A 16,583-nucleotide genomic window follows, 5' to 3' on the forward strand; every position below is an offset into this window, starting at 1 on the left:
GTTTGTGACTTTTGATAAAACATTAAGTGCTATTTTTGTGACTTTTGACCTTGAGTGCTAGTTTGGGAACAAAAACTTGATTTAGTGCTATTTTTATCTTTTTCTCTAAATAAATTACATAATAAGTTAAGACTTAAGACTTAAGGAGTCGCATTATTTTATGAGAAAAAGAGAAAAATAGCACTAAATCAAGTTTATGTTTCCAAACTAGCACTCAAGGTCAAAAGTCACAAAATAGCACTTAATGTTTTATCAAAAGTCACAAACTTGGGTTTAGAGTTAAAGGGTGGGGTTTAGGATTTAGGGTTTATGGTTTATGGTTTAGAGTTTAGGGTTTAGGGTTTAGGGTTTAGAGTTTAGGGTTTAGGGTTTATGGTTTAGAGTTTATGGTTTAGGGTTTAAAGTTGAGAAATGAGGTTTTCGGGATAAGATTTCAAATTTTGAAAAATATAAAATTAAAATTTTCAAAGGATAAACTTAGAAATGTGCTATTTTGGTCATTTTAGTTTTTGAATGCTATTTTTGTGATATAAACTTAGAAATGTGCTATTTTGGAGATTTGCACTTATTTTATAGAAAAAAATAATTTTAGGGGGGGGGGAGAGAAGAAAGCTTAAATAGACGCATTGAGCACATCTGTACCTCACCAAAAGTCAAGAGAGAGAGAGCAGTCTTTTTGATAGCAATTCTCGAATTCGATTCCGAAGCAATCCATGGCTGAGATTGCGAAGGAAGTGAACGGTGGCGATGCTAGGGATCTCCACTCGCTTCTCTCTTCTCCGGCGAGGGATTTCCTCATTCGTAAAAACGGCGAACAGGTAATAAACATTGTTTCTCTTTTCTCTCAATTGATTTCAACTTGTGTTGATTCTCTAGATTATGCTTCGCAAAGTGTTGTGTTCTTCTGGTTGGTTGATGGTTTCTCTTTAGGTCGTGTTCTCTGGAGTGAATTGCAATTAGAGTTTTGAGTTTTATGAATTTGATGATGTTTGCAGGTGAAAATTGACAGCTTGAAAGGGAAGAAGATTGGGTTGTACTTCTCAGCTGAGTGGTGCGGACCATGTCAGCGTTTCACTCCCCAGCTGGTGGAAATATACAACGAACTCTCTTCCAAAGTTGGTTTCGAGGTTGTCTTTGTCTCAGGGGATGAGGATGAAGACTCCTTTAAAGACTACTTCTCCAAGATGCCGTGGCTCGCTGTCCCCTTTACTGATTCCGAAACCCGTGACCGCTTGGATGAGGTTTTTAAGGTGAGGGGGATTCCCAACCTGGTGATGATTGATGACGAGGGTAAACTTGTGAATGAGAATGGTGTTGGTGTCATTCGAAGCTATGGAGCTGATGCTTATCCTTTCACACCCGAGAAAATGAAGGAGATCAAAGAGGAAGAGGAGAGAGCGAGGAGAGAGCAGACTTTGAAGTCTGTCTTGGTGACTCCTTCTCGGGACTTTGTCATTACTCGAGATGGAAACAAGGTACCTTAATGCAAGTTTTTGGCTTTGTCACTTAATGAAACTGATCACAATTGCGTATTCTTTAGGTACCTGTATCGGAACTCCAAGGGAAAACCATCGGTCTTCTCTTCTCGGTGGCATCTTACAGGCAATGTAAGGAGTTTACTTCCAAGCTTGAAGAGGTCTATAAGAAGTTGAAGGAGAATAACGAGGATTTTGAGATTGTGCTCATATCTCTTGAAGATGATGAGGATGCTTTTAAGCAGGACTTTGACACCAACCCGTGGCTGGCGTTGCCGTTCAATGACAAAAGCTCGTCGAAGTTGACTAGGCACTTCATGCTGTCTACGCTACCGACCTTGGTCATTCTCGGACCCGATGGAAAGACTCGCCACTCGAATGTTGCTGAAGCTATTGATGACTATGGAGTTGTTGCTTATCCTTTCACTCCGGAGAAGTTTGAAGAACTCAAGGCGATAGAGAAGGCAAAGCTAGAGGCTCAAACACTCGAGTCTCTTCTTGTCTCGGGTGATCTCAACTACGTTCTCGGAAAAGATGGGGCTAAGGTAAAAAAGCTTTATTTACCCTATGAAGCTTCTAATCACTTCGATGTTGATATGAACTTGGCTGAACTTGTCAGGTGCTTGTGTCTGAGCTGGTGGGAAGAACATTCTTTTGTACTTCTCAGCTCACTGGTGTCCTCCATGTCGCGCTTTTACACCAAAGCTTGTGGAAGTTTACAAGCAGATAAAGGAGAAGGATGAAGCGTTTGAGCTCATCTTCATCTCCAGTGACCGGGACCAGGAATCGTTCGATGAGTACTACTCGCAGATGCCGTGGCTGGCTCTTCCATTTGGTGATCCTAGGAAAACGTCTTTGGCACGAACCTTTAAGGTCGGTGGCATCCCCATGCTAGCGGCTCTCGGACCAACTGGGAAGACCGTTACTAAAGAAGCAAGGGACCTCGTGGGAGCCCATGGAGCTGATGCTTACCCATTTACTGAGGAACGTGTGAAGGAGATTGAAGCCAAGTACACTGAGATGGCAAAAGAGTGGCCTGAGAAGGTGAAACATGCTCTTCATGAAGAACATGAGCTAGAGCTGACTCGCGTTCCGGTTTACATATGTGATAAGTGTGATGAAGAAGGGCAAATCTGGTCTTACCATTGTGACGAGTGCGACTTCGATCTTCATGCCAAGTGTGCTTTGAAAGAGGATGCCAACATAAACGGCGATGATGCTGTGAAAGAAGGTGGTGGCGAGCCCCAAGATGGTTGGGTTTGTGACGGAAACGTGTGCACTAAGTCCTAATATACTGGTTCAGGCCCAGTTATATGTATGCTGAGCTCATTTTCTTTCCCTTGTATAACAAATAAGAGTGAGAAAGTGTGGTGTCAAAACTGAGCACAAATACTCGTTATGTCTCACATCCATTGACGTCCCTTGCTTGTTTTAGTCTTGAAATATTCGTCTTTATCAAATAATAGACTCGTTCTTATAAATCAATTGGTGGATGTCCATAACCGGCCCAATCCTAGAGAGAGACGGCCCAACCCTAGAGAGAGAGACGGCCGCGAGACTTGGAGATGAGAGAGAGGCGGGTACAACTTGCCTATTTTCTAATTCGTTTATGTTTATGATTTATAATCTTTTCTCTTATTATATTTCCATTTATCTCTCTTGTAACTTCTATATAAAGAGAATACTTATTCATTAATAATATACATATACTTACAGTTCTAAATCCTTAAGTTTACAACACGTTATCAGCACGATAACCTCTAACACCCTGAGCCTAAAACCAAATCGCTAAAACCCTAAAACCCTAAATGAAAAGGAATCTGCCTCGGAACTTCGAAGAGGCCGTTCTCCCAAACCGTGAGGACCCAGAAAACGATCAAGATATCAAATCGAAGCCCTGGCCGAGACGAATCAGTCAGTGCAAACCGCTTGTCGATCTGACCACCGACGCGCCCTCACGCACAGATACAGTGCGCGTCGATTTGCTTTGGAACCCTAATCCGAACCCGACGATACCGACGAACCCTAATCCGTTCGCGACTCCGTTCTAGCTCGTGTCCACCTGATCAGATCAAGCTCGATCACAAACATCAGATCCACATCAAGCTCGATCACAGACATGATATGTCTTTACACATGGAGGTACGGCCATATCATGGCGTTCCATGAAAAAACCATCGCGGCCACTTCATCTAATCACTCGGAAATCTTGGCCATACATGAGGCCAGCCGCGAGTGTGTTTGGTTGAGGTCGATGACCCAACACGTCCGAGCTGATTGCGGGATGGCCGAGTGCAAAAAGCCAACTGTGATGTATGAGGACAATGCTGCGTGCATTGCTCAGCTCAAGGACGGTTACATAAAAGGTGATAGGACGAAACACATATTGCCTAAGTTCTTCTTTACTCACGAGCTTCAGAAATCCGGTGAGGTCCAGGTCGTCCAAGTACGATCCAGTGACAATTCAGGTGACCTATTCACCAAGACACTTCCTACCTGCACGTTCAGGAAGCCCACGCATCAGATTGGGATGCGTAGGCTGAAGGACCACCACTGAGGTTCACATCAGGGGAAGTAGTACGTGTTGTACTCTTTTTCCTTCATCATGGTTTTGTTCCACTGGGTTTTCCTGATAAGGTTTTAATGAGGCAATATTAAGCGTATTACAATCCATGTATGGTTATGGCATCTATAACCGGCCCATACACTTAGAGAGAGAGACGATCCAACCCTAGAGAGAGAGAGCCGACTACAACTTGCCTATTTCCTAATCCGTTTATGTTTATGATTTGTAATCTTTCCTATTATTGTATTTCCATTTATTTCTCTTGTAACCCCTATATAAAGGTAACATTTATTCATTAATAATATACATATACTTACAGTTCTAAGTCTTTAAGTTTACAACAGTTTTGATATTTTTTGAAGTAAACGATAAATATCAAGTATGAAAAACTTAAGTATTTTATTTGGTTTGATATCATCCGATTTGACATTTACAGTCATTTTTTTTTTCTTTTTGTGTTTTGTCTACTAAAGATCAATAAAGCAAAACATGAGAGTTAATCTAATGAATTCTAATATTTGGCAACAAGATCGGAAAAGGAAAAATAGTTATTTTGGAAGTCCAAACCTATAGAAAACATTTTTGTTTTTGTGGAAAGTAAACAAAACTCTCAATTGGGGAAGTTTATATTTTTGCTATTTCTTATTTATAATAGACCAAAACATTTTGCTTAGATTAACTCTCGTGCTTTTTTTTCGAAATTGAAATTCATTCATAAGCGAACTGCGATTGTTTAATACATAAGCGGACAGATAAAATATCCCCAAAGACAAGAGCCCAAAGAACATGCAGCTAAAACCCACACCAGAGCACCATTCAAACATAACTTTAACAAGGAAACTAGACCACACAATAAGACTCAATAAACTAAAAATAGCAACACCAAAGCATACAACAAACCAGTGCAAGAGACTTCCCAAGTAGCAGGTAACAATGATCTGGATAAATCGATGCTGCCCTCGGCACGCCATACGATACAATCCACTTGTAGAGCCCGAAGACACCGACGCGTCTTCTCAACCCGGATCTATCGCTGCCGCCTATGGCCTGCCTAACGATACCACCCTCACTCAAAACCAAGAAACAAGGCTTCACAACCCGACAAGACATATCACTTCATGATCCACAAAACTTTTGGATACGGCTTGAACGCACTCTCTGACATCCATTTAACACCTAGATAGAAGCCCACCATAAACCTTCACACAAACAAGCCTCGACGATCGAACTCCAAAGCAACCATTAACCACCAAACCGACGAGAGATCACTGCTACCGCCACAATAAGAGGAGAAAACTGCCACTGAAATTGTCAAACACTACCCAGAGAGACTGAGGCAACACCAAGGCAAGCATACCACAAAACGACAATCTAAATTCCGATATCTAGACACAAACAAGAGGATCGAAAAAGTGCACCAAAGCCTTGATCCACCAGCGAACCGTCCCTACTTTAAGCCAAGCACCGAACGTCACAGTCCGGACAGAAAAAGGCGGGTCTTGACTTCTGAAATGGAGCAAGGAACACCAAGTCGCAGCTTCGAAGAGGTCAAAGTACGTGTCACCAAAGCAACCACGGGGCTGACGCCGGCGCTGGGAAACACGTCTCCGCCACCAACCACCGGCAAACACCACTCCACCATCGCAGATCTAAACCGTACGTCGACTCCGGGAACCAAAGAACAGACCTCTTTCCACCGCCTAATGAAAATCTCCTCCAACTGTCTCACCGCCATAGATGGAGGTAGATCCGACGTGAAGGATCAGTCTCACCTCGCCACGCGCCGTCGTCACGAAGCTACTGTCGGAGATCTGGAAAAGGAAAATCAGATCTTGACAAAAGCTTCAACCCTAGAAGCCGACTCCCATCTCCACCGTCCAGCTGTGAGTCTCGCCGTCACGCCATAGAAAGCCGGACTCCCTCACCATCAGCCACAAAAGACCTCTGGTTGAAGCCTCGACAGGCACAAAGTGACTTGCATATCGATCAACGAGAGCAGAGGGAGAAGAGAGCATAGAGAAAACAAGGATAAAGGGTGGAGGGGAATGCCTCCGGCTCCGTCGGGACGGTGGCCGGAGCTAACTCTTCTACGTCGGTGCTTTTCTTCTGTTCGTGGGTTAGAGAGAGAAAAAATTGATTTTTGATTTGAACTGGATTAACTCTCATGTTAAACAAAATAATTTCGCATATCCAATTTTAGTAAAATATTATATTATTATTTAATAAATAATTTTTAAATGCTCAAAAAATATTTATAATTAATTCACAAATTCGGAAGTAGCAAATGAGATAAGCAACTTGTAAACAATTCATTTTTGAATAGGTAATCAAAATGAGAAGTAACAAACCAAACACATATCTACATTTTTATTAGGGTTAACGACATATTTTCACAACATAACTATCATATAGTAACAAATGTACACCATCTTTCATCCTCGTCTAAATTATACATAATATAAGTATCTAAACTTCTTACCCCCTAATCCAAAAGATCAAAACCCGAATCCACCCAATGTTTAAAGTTCAAACTAAAATAGACACAGAGCGGTTTAAAGTTAGTTTGCTATTCTTTGTTTTTAAACTTAACCATTGACTAACCTGATTAAACCTAAACGAATCGATTAGAAAATTTAAACCAAGTTGGTTAATTATTCTCTCTCCTATATTAAATTTTATACCAATTTTTGAATTATGACAGAAATACAGTGACAATACTAAGAAAGCAGAAAAATAAAAACAAACCTACAACAATGATAATCAAAGAACGGCCACAACAACAACCAATAATTCAGCCTTAGAAGAAGAGACATCAGAAAACCAATCGACCACCACAACGAGGATAGGCCTGGGCATTCGGGTCGTCGGGTCGGGTTCGGATTGGGTCCTTTCGGGTCCGGATCTTTCGGATCTAAGAGTTTAGGACCCGATAGGGTAATTTCAAATTCTCGATTCCGGGTCGGTTCGGATTGTGCCGGGTCCGGGTCGGGTCGGATCTTAGACAGTTAGACCCATTCGGGTAACTAGAATTTATCGGTTCGGTTTCGGTTCGGTTTCAGGTCGGGTTTGGTTCGGGTTCGATTTAAAAAAGACCTAAAAATACAAAAAAAAATATCTGAAAATATTTATATATCCGAAAATATTCGAAATTTTATTCAAAATTTGTGTTTTTATTATATTAAAATGTGTATATATATTAAACTATGCGAGATACAACAACAATTTGTTGTCTCCTAGTGGTTGACCCCCATGTTCTCTAGATGAATAACCCGTCTTCGATTCCCCCTTGATGCATTTTATTTAATTTACATTATTAATTCGGGTACCCATCGGGTTTTGGGTTTGGGTCGGGTCGGGTCCAAGACCCGCGGGTCCTCTGCAACAAGACCCGATAGGGTAATTTGATCGGGTCGGTTCCTACCCGAAACGGGTTTTTTTGGGTCGGTTTTGGGTCGGTTTCGGGTCGGGTCTTCGGGTCCGGGTAAAATGCCCAGGCCTAATAAAGCTCCAACCACATCAATCCCCCCCCCCCAAACAAAGAAAACACGCCGCAGCTTTGCTGAAAAAATACGAAGCCACAACCACATCAGACCCGCCACAACAATAAATCACTGCAGCCTTGCCGGAAAAGTACAAAGTTACAACCACATCAGTCCCGCCAAAACGAAAACGCTGCATCTTTGCTGAAAAAATACACAACCACAACCACATCAGTCCCACCACAACAAAGAACCATCGCAGCCTTGCTGGAATAGTACAAAGTTACAACCACATCAGTCCCGCCGCAGCTTTGCTGGAAAAGTACACAACCACAACCACATCAGTCCTGCCACAACGAAGAACCGTAGCAGCTTTGCCGGAAAAGTACGCTGCTACAACCACATCAGTCCTGCCACAACCATGGATCACCATGGCTTCGTTGGAAAGGTACAGAGAAATATTTCCACCGTTAATTGGAGAGAAGAGCTGCCTTCCACCATCTCTCAAAACTAAAGAAAGTCAATAGCTGTGTACTGAAGCTGTTATTTGGAAGGAAGAAGCCAGTGAGACTGCCACACCTCAAGACCTGCTACAAAAGAAGGCAAGAGACAAATACACCATAACTGGAAAGCAAGTCGATCCAAGACGACGAACCCATAAGCTCCAGAGACAGTATTTGCTCAATACGCACTGCCACAGAAGAATAAGACTCCATGAAGAAGTCTTGAGAAGCTTCTCATGCGAACCTTGACTGAAACTAACCAAGCATAGAAAATCCGAGCTCCTCTCCAGTCTCTCTCCTCTGTTTCTTTCTTCTTTGGGTTAATCGTGTGATGGGCATGATGGTGTTTGTGAAACCTATGTGCATGGGTCAGATTCTTTGTTTTTTGGAGTTTTGTGTAAAACTTGTTTTGTGTTTGAGAGAGCACGATAAAAAATGGAGAGTGTTTAGGCAGAAATCAACAATGAATTCGTGGACTGATGTCCCCCTTGGATTTATGGGAAATGAAATGGGTTGTCTTTGGATTTTTGATTTTAAGGTTCTTGAGGGGTGAGATCAATTTGGGGATTTTATTAGAGGGTTGGGCCGGGTCGGTTTTAAATTCAGTTCTGAAACCAATACCTGGTTAAATATCGGTTAACATTTTAAACCATTAAACCAACCCAAATTTTTGGTTGTGCGGATTCGAGTTTCGATCTTTATGATAGGGAGGTTATAGGTTTAGATACTTATAATGTGTGCAATTAGGGCCATGATGAAAGATGATATGCATTTGTTATTATACGATAGTTCTGGTGTTAAATTAGGTCGTTAAAACTTTAAATTTTCAAATTAAAAGCCATAATGCCTCCAATTCATGTTTGAACCAAACAATTCCTCATTTTTTAAATAATAGACATTTTAATTCTCATATTTTGTTGATTCAGCCTTTTAAGAAATTTAATTAATCAACTATTAAACTCGAGGAACGGTCATTATACCTAGTACGACGCAGTTTTAAATTCATGGTTTTAAAGACGGTTTTCTCTTATTAGAAGTCATTAACTTATTGATAAATTACGTCTAAGGGCATCTCCATCTCCAGTCCATTTTTTTGTCTGAAATGGAGTAAAAATGAATATGGAGTAAATAATGCTCCAACCTAATTTTATATCTCACTCTATAATGGAGTTTACTCCATCTCTATAAATGGAGTAATCTATTTTTTGTTTGTTCATCATTTCATTATGGAGTAGAAAATAAAGTAGGGTTAGAACATTTTTACTCCGTATTCAGGAAGAAAAAACGAAGTTTTACGATTCTCTAAGTAACGCCATTGTATATATTTGGTGGACCATCAATTTTCTATATGCTTTCCGATAGACTTCAATTAACGATTGGTGGTGGACAACATTCTAATGGGCCTTTAACAATTGATGCAAATCCAAACGAATAAGGGGATGATTGGTAAGTGCTATAGCTTTATATTTTTTGTTCTAGAATTTAATCTGTAGATTTATTTGCTGTACCTTTCTTTGCCGTAGATTTCTAAAGCACTAATTTTTTGCTCTGGAAATAAAGCTCTCTACAGCCATATTTTGATTTTGCAGAAATTTTTTTTGCTGTGAGTTTTTTAAGGAAAACAAAGCTCGATTGGTTGACATATATAGCTGTAGATTAAATTTTGGCTGTTCAGAGCATCTACAGCCCCAACCAATCATCCTCTAAGACTATACAAAAATTAAATGATTTAGTGTTAAAGTTATCTAGACCTGATGAGTTGAAAAAAATACATATGTGTTGAACTGAAGAGAAGATGGAGCTTGTACAATAATAGGGCAAGCTCTAGAAGATGTCAAGAAGAGTTCAATCAAGCTTCAGAGATGTTCTGAAGTAGTTATCTTGTGAAGTTAAGTCAAGGAAAGACTTAGACTGATCATGTGAAGGCTTTGGAGAAGTTAGAGAGAAGATGGAAGTATGGTGCAAAGATAGGGCCAGTACGGCCATGATAGGGCAAGTACGGCCATGGTACGGCCTAGGGAGATCCAAGAAGGTATATGGGTCGACCATAGAAGATGTTTGGATGAAGGTGCAGATATAGGGCGAGTGTACGGACCTCAAGGCCGTACATCGACCGTACATCCCATCCGGTTCGACCAAATACCCGGATCAGCTTAGTTTGGTGATGTGCAATGTGTGGGCGTGGATTATCCTTCCTTATGTGACCATTGGGGAGTCTTGGAGGCAAAGGAAGATTCAAATGGATAAGGTGAGCTGTTGGTATGAGCTGGAAAGGTAAAGGTGCTTTACCTTTACAGCCTTGACTCATCTGATCCATCCAATTCAAATGAAGCAATCTGAGCCCTCCATTCAGTCCAACCACGACCAGCTAGCACCAGAACATCAAAGACCAGCTTCCTCTCATCCTAACCATCAATTTATCTTTAATCTACAGCCCTAGGATCTAGGTTTATGATCTGAGTTGTGTAAAGGCATATATAAGCCTCTTATGATCATTTTGTAATCTTTAAGTGAGTAAGGGGGTTTCCCTTCTCCTTCTCTGATCTAAAACACGTTCTTAGTCTCTCTAGTCTCATCCTGAATCTATATACACGTTCTCAGTCTTGTTACTAATCTCTTAAACACTTAGACACACAAACACTCATTAGACTTCTCTTCTCTCAAATCGCTTCCAAGCTCTCTCTCTTTACCCATTTGGGTTTCATACACACATACAACCTGAGTTCTCTTAAATCTCACATGGTATCAGAGCCAGGTTCATTAGAACTTGGTTCCAGCTTCCGCTCAAGCACAAGCTCACTCCCATGCCATTTCAAGCCAAGAAGAAGCTTCATGGTCCAGCCGGCTGTTCAACCTCTTCAAGAAGAAGATGTGCTCATCCATGGTGTCCAGGAGCTGTCCTTGGTCGTTCTACACTCTCTCATGTCCGTCCTGAAGAAAGAAAGCCATTGGAAGCATGTCCAAGCCTTTCCTATTCTCTGTCCAAGGAGAACCTTTCAAGAAGAAAGCCTTCTACTGGTGACTTGTGGTGGCGACTCAAACATGGTGAAAGGAGGTGTCTTTGGCATGGTGGGTTCAAGGAGAAAGGCCAGGCAAAGAAGGAGATGTTGGTTCTCAAACCAACAGCTCAGATCTGGCCAGTTATGATTCATATTGCCTTGGAGGTTCAAGGAACCAGCACAGGTTCCTTGGTTGTAAGCTAAACCTCCTTCCCTTGTTTAAAGCTTGTGTCTTTATGTTATGGTTGTGTTGTGTGGTGTGGTTAAGTCCTGCGGATTCTGTTTTACATCATATTGTGTGATTGCTAAAATGAAGTTGCTTTAGAATCTGTCCCAGGATACTTTAAAAGTCTCGTTTAGGTATTGAAATGGTTTAGTATGCTTAGCTCCGGTTCATAGTGATGCTTGTTGTGATTAATTAAATCTGCTTGCATACATGAAGTGAAACCGAATTTAAAGCCGTTGCATATAGTCTTGTGGCTGTCTTACATTGAAGTATTAGATTCATGTCTAAGTACTGAGTAAAGAAGCTCTTAAGAATGCCTAAGTAACTTGTCTTGAATCTGTTAGGATCCTGCTTGTACTTAGAGAGTTAGCTTGCAAAGAATAAAACTTGATAATGCCTTGTGTCTATCTGTTGCATTGCTTGTGATAGTAGGAATCAAACTTGATAAGTTATTAATCAAGATTTGACATCAATACTATTGAAAATGGTTAAATGCTTAATGTCAGTTCTAAATAAAAATGTCTTGTTAAGATGATAGATTATATTATCTAATCATGCTTGCCTTCATGAGTTAGAAACTGAGTAAGATTAATGCATACTGCCCCTGTTTATTGTTGCATTTAGATTAAAGTCTAAGTTGCATATTAAGGAATGGTTAAAATTGCCTAAATACTTTGACTTGAATCTGATAAGGTCTTGCTTAGTATTTAGAGAATGGTTGCTTGCATAGATAAGAACTTGACATTGTCTTGATTCTATCTAATGCTATAAAGCTTGAGACATTGGTGATCAAACTTGATGAAGTCAAGGATTGATCCCAATGCAATTGTGTCTTATCTTTGCTAGAGTTTGAGTGATGTTTCAGGTTCAACAAAGGTGTTCCTAGTTCATCATCAAATCCGAGTTGAAAGAGAAAGAATGATGCCCATTGTGTGTACAATGGAGAGGTGTTACAAGAAGGGAGAAGCACAGATGGTTGTAAAACTCACTGGTGTTCTTCTTCTCAACATTGCAAGTACCAGAAGAAGAAGCCAACCGGGTCTAGGCAGTGGCGTGCCTATTCAAGAGGGTGCTCAAACTAAGACAGAGCACTCTTGGCTGTGTGAAGAAGAAGGCTACTCTATCAAGGCGGCTTCTATTGTGAGGTGATTGAAGAAGTAGCTGAAGCATCCACAAGCATTCCATCATGGTGGTGAATTCAGAAGGGTGATTGCAATAAGAGAAGAAGAAGAAGTAAGGATTCAAGTGGTAACGTTGAGAACCACTCCTCATCATCTTAACCAAGGGAGTAAACCTAATCTCATCTATCTTAATATGTCTTGATAGGTTTATCTCCTGACTATACTATGTGCTTTCCCTAAATTCCATTAAGAGTTTATAGCTTCTAGTAGAATGTCTAGGCTAATTGCACTAAAATTGTGTTGCTGCTGCATTGTCTTATTGATAATAAGTAATGTCTAGAGTCCCAGAATCTCACGGTCTGTTTATTGCATTGTCTTGGGTGTGGTCATAAACTTGAATCATCATGAATGTGTTGTAGAATTGGGTAGAATGTCTCTGCTACTTGCATCATGATTAATAAGTTATTTTGCATACATAAGCATATCTCATACTGTCTAAGTTCAATCCTAGTGTTATCTGATGCTATTGCCTATGTTTAATCCATCAATGAAAGTCTTGCATCAATTAGAAATTGTCTAAGTTGCTTGCATCATTGGGTCTGATTGAAACTGTTGTGGATAGCTTTAATATTAATCATGGATTGAACCTGTTGCATTCATAGCTAATGCTTTAAGATTGTGCATTCAGGTAGTAATGCATTTAAAAAATGAGCCTAAATTGCAAATGTACTGATGTAAGCTTGCATTGCATTTAGAGAACTTAATAATCATAATAACCTAGGATGTCAATGTAGTGTCTAGAACTTGCATTGTCATTGTTAGAGATTGAAATCTGCTTGTCTTGACTCAGTCCAGTTCTGATTGTTGCTATGCCATAGTTAAATCCATCAGTGATGTCTTATAAGCATTTAGAAGTATGTCTAAGCTATTTGAATCATTGACTTTGATAAAACTAGTGAGCATAAGCATGAATTGAGTCACTCTTGTTGCCTTGATTGCATAAGTATCATCTAGGCTTGTGTTTCATTTTGGGTTGAATCTATTTCATTCATATAGTGAGTATGTAACCTAATGCATTCATCTATTGTTGCATTTTAAAAAAAAAAAAAAAAAAAAAAAAACTGAATTGATTGTCTTTGCTTGATTGTCTTGATTGTCTAGCTTGTTTCAAGTATCATATTATTGTGGCATTGGTGATCAAACAGGATGGATAATCTTGGTTTGATCCCAATGGGATGATCTGATCTTGCATTGAGTTGTGGTGGTGTTAGGTACACAAGGAAATGTGATACATGTAACTCGCCAACAACCAAGAATGTAAAGACAAGGGTCTTGCGCCATTGCATATCATCACTAGGACATGTTAGTCCATAATCTACAGGAAGTGTAGTGTGATTGAATATACAATGAGAGATGGCCATTGCATAATACCATTGGACATATCTAGTCCTTAGTCTACAGGAAGTGTAGCATGGGTCATTATGCAATGAGAGGTGTGTCTTGTGAGACTCTCCATGGTGATTCAAACACCCTAGTTCCTGGTTAAGGAAGAGAGTAAACTCACAAGAAGAAAGCTATCATGAAAGATGATAGTTATTAGACCATGGAGATGCATAGGATCATCACAAGCTTAGCTCCTTATAGTCTCGGTTCTAAGCTTGAGGGGGAGTCTTAATGCATATGATCCATGGTCAGTAACAAGTCTTTGCAAAGGCTTCTACAAAGGATCATCAACCGGACCAAGTCAGTGGCGTGTCTAGGTAAGAGGCTGTTCAGAGCAGTCTTGGCGAGTGAGGAAGAAGGCTCTCCATCAATGCGGCTTCAATGAGAGGTGATTGAGGAGAAGCTGATGAATCCATTCTGCCTTTCCAAGAAGTTGATGATGCCATGAAGATGGTGCATTGGCCGAGTTAGGAAACTCACAAAAACACAAGGGAAGTTCCCTTAGACTTTTTAAACTCTTTCTTCAATCTGTGTCATTCATCTTATTCATTACTTGTGCTTGAAAAGATACTTAAGATGATCATGATTGAATTATGGGATTGTGTGCATCAAGTGTGATGCAGGATATTCATTTTCTTGTTCTTGATAGGTACTGATGCACCTTTGGGATAATGTATCAGGTACCATTGCTTGAGCCTCACTAAAGATGTTCCTGGTCATTTCCTAGCTTCTCTAAGGTGGCTGTGAAGCCTGTTGAGAGGGGGAGATCCAAACCAGTTCTATGAAGAGGGCAAGCATAGTTTGAAGTCTTGCTTAGCCTCACTGATGTTTAAAGATGATCCGGTCGCATCCTTGCTTTCTAAGAAGGTTATGAAGCTTGTTGAGAGGGGGAGTCCCAAACCGGTTCCATGAAGAGGTGAAGCTCAGGTGTGAAGTGTGCGCAAACCTGTGAAGTGTTGCTGCACCTATTAGGCCGTGATCCAGAGTTTCTTGTGTCCAACCACATTGGTTCTAAGGCACAAGAGCTCACTGGCCAATCCCTAGGCTTTGGAGAGCTCTACTCTTTTTCCCTTGCAAGGTTTTGTCCCAATGGGTTTTCCTTGTAAGTTTTTTAATGAGGGAGACTCTTCAGAGTTCCAAGCTTGGCTTAGGATCTCCTAAAGTCAAGCTTGAGGGGGAGTGTTGAACTGAAGAGAAGATGGAGCTTGTACAATAATAGGGCAAGCTCTAGAAGATGTCAAGAAGAGTTCAATCAAGCTTCAGAGATGTTCTGAAGTAGTTATCTTGTGAAGTTAAGTCAAGGAAAGACTTAGACTGATCATGTGAAGGCTTTGGAGAAGTTAGAGAGAAGATGGAAGTATGGTGCAAAGATAGGGCCAGTACGGCCATGATAGGGCAAGTACGGCCATGGTACGGCCTAGGGAGATCCAAGAAGGTATATGGGTCGACCATAGAAGATGTTTGGATGAAGGTGCAGATATAGGGCGAGTGTACGGACCTCAAGGCCGTACATCGACCGTACATCCCATCCGGTTCGACCAAATACCCGGATCAGCTTAGTTTGGTGATGTGCAATGTGTGGGCGTGGATTATCCTTCCTTATGTGACCATTGGGGAGTCTTGGAGGCAAAGGAAGATTCAAATGGATAAGGTGAGCTGTTGGTATGAGCTGGAAAGGTAAAGGTGCTTTACCTTTACAGCCTTGACTCATCTGATCCATCCAATTCAAATGAAGCAATCTGAGCCCTCCATTCAGTCCAACCACGACCAGCTAGCACCAGAACATCAAAGACCAGCTTCCTCTCATCCTAACCATCAATTTATCTTTAATCTACAGCCCTAGGATCTAGGTTTATGATCTGAGTTGTGTAAAGGCATATATAAGCCTCTTATGATCATTTTGTAATCTTTAAGTGAGTAAGGGGGTTTCCCTTCTCCTTCTCTGATCTAAAACACGTTCTTAGTCTCTCTAGTCTCATCCTGAATCTATATACACGTTCTCAGTCTTGTTACTAATCTCTTAAACACTTAGACACACAAACACTCATTAGACTTCTCTTCTCTCAAATCGCTTCCAAGCTCTCTCTCTTTACCCATTTGGGTTTCATACACACATACAACCTGAGTTCTCTTAAATCTCACAATATGTACATCTTATTTATTTATAAATAGATCATATATAAGTATTTCTAGATAAATTTCAGTCAGCGCAGAATATGGGTTATCATCTAGTATAAGTTTATACGTAAGCATATAGTCTGCTGGTAGTTTTTGTTGATATAATTAATTTCAAATTTTAAGAAACATGGATCCTGTTAGTATTAGTGTGTGTTGTTTTAGTCAACCGTCTGATTAATAAACGAGATGTTGAATTACAGAAATAATTTTAGTTAAGGATAATCATAAACTGTTGATAAAAAGAAGGATAATCGTAAACTTCTTTATTTAAGAATATTTTCATTCATGTATTCAATAGTGAGCAACAAAATTTACAATAGTGTGTATATATAAACAAAGGATTGCTTAACGATTAAACAAAGATTGCTTCCTTTCTTCCCCTAGTGGTCTGTAAGTTTCTTTGTTTCTCTCCCGTTTTTGATATGTTGATATAATATTTATGTAATTCCCTTTTTTTAATCAGGAAATATGGCAAAAATCTGCCACAGATGTACAAGTACGACAACCGTGATCCATTGCGTTACCGAAACTCAGAACTTCTGCCTTACCTGTGACTACCTGAGGCATTGTGAACGTGATGCTGCAGGACACAT

The 16,583-nt window shown here is 40.3% G+C and overlaps 1 pseudogene across 1 annotated transcript; it reads left to right on the forward strand.

The window, feature by feature from the left end:
• The first annotated feature begins 632 nt into the window (after positions 1-632).
• On the forward strand, positions 633-2,960 carry LOC106376761 (annotated as a pseudogene). Its single transcript, XR_007332318.1, has 4 exons — positions 633-818; positions 996-1,475; positions 1,541-2,020; positions 2,095-2,960. The product of XR_007332318.1 is annotated as a probable nucleoredoxin 1 (transcript).
• Positions 2,961-16,583: the final 13,623 nt, after the last annotated feature.

Source organism: Brassica napus, unplaced genomic scaffold, assembly GCF_020379485.1.
Source record: "Brassica napus cultivar Da-Ae unplaced genomic scaffold, Da-Ae ScsIHWf_1665;HRSCAF=2286, whole genome shotgun sequence".
NCBI lineage: Eukaryota > Viridiplantae > Streptophyta > Magnoliopsida > Brassicales > Brassicaceae > Brassica > Brassica napus.